The sequence below is a fragment of the Halyomorpha halys genome, unplaced genomic scaffold (genome assembly GCF_000696795.3).
Source record: "Halyomorpha halys isolate HHAL.00 unplaced genomic scaffold, Hhal_1.1 Scaffold6275.1, whole genome shotgun sequence".
NCBI lineage: Eukaryota > Metazoa > Arthropoda > Insecta > Hemiptera > Pentatomidae > Halyomorpha > Halyomorpha halys.
The window spans coordinates 3,510-4,782 of record NW_027111117.1 but is presented as its reverse complement, the minus strand read 5'-3'; positions in this window follow the sequence as shown (position 1 = coordinate 4,782).

The window sequence follows — 1,273 nt, the reverse complement described above, 5'->3', positions numbered from 1 at the left end:
TATGAAAAAATAATAATACTAATTTAAAAATAAATACCTAAAAAAACAAAAAACTTGAACAAAATCACTCCTATTTATAATATTTACATTCAGCTTGGGAAACTCCTAACTGAGCTTTCCCCCCTACTTATGGAGGGAAGAGGAGGGACTCTGGGGATCCCGGCACTTCTCTCTCAACCATTGGTGGTGACTTCTGATATACTAGTTTTGCGGAATAGCTTTTTGTAGTTTGATGGGAAAAAATGAATTAAAATACAGTTATAACCACCTCATTCTGTTTGAAAGAAAATAGTAAAATTATCATTTAATGTTTTATAAAAAAAAAATTATAATCTTGTAAAATTCACCTAAGAAAGTTATCATATTGCACAAATCCATAATAGACATGTTGGAACTGGCTTCAATTTCGGTAATAGATCCACGCCATAGTAATTTAGAACACAATCAGAGCAAGTTCATTACTTCATACAGAAGGTAGGCTTAATTGAAATTTATGCCTGGAACAATCCACACAATAGGCTAGCTAGGCTACCAGAACAGGACAATGACTTGACTAAGAAATGAGTGTTTTCTCTGCTCTGTAGCACTACTAACAAGTTAACCTAGTGAGCTGTCAATTTTGTTAAACATCTCTTATTTTTAGATTAACAAAAATTTTTTTATTAATTTAAATAAATTCATATATTTTATCGTAGTTAGTATGTTTCTATGAGTTAATTTTAACGTTCTTGTTAAATCATTTTTATTATTTTATGTCATCTTTTTTTTTTTTTTTAATCCAAACAGTATCAATTTTATTTTCCATTTCAAATTATGTCTATTTTTTAAGTTGTAAATAGACACATTAAGAATAATTTATTTGTATATTTTACATTAAATACTTAATGTTATCATTGAAAAATATTTATTTTCTGTTCGCAAAAGGAATCTGAAATAGATAAATTGCTTACTATTATACAATTGTACACGGTTTCTCATTCTTATTGTTCTAGAAGTTTGCTGGAGGATGCGACCAGAAAAGAAAACGCACATCGCCGGTTTGCGTGGTATAGTCTCGTGCAAAAGACGCCTCTAACGATTAACAATGCAATATATATAAAATAAATAGAAAAAAATAATAATTCTAAAGAAGAGAGAGGTAAAAACAAATAACATTTATCGATTTCTGAAAATAAATGACTTCCTAAGAAAAAAAAGTTAATTTGAGAAAAAGCTGTTCAAAACATGTTCAGACTAATCCTCCATTTAGTAAAGTATTGTTCTAGACAATAAA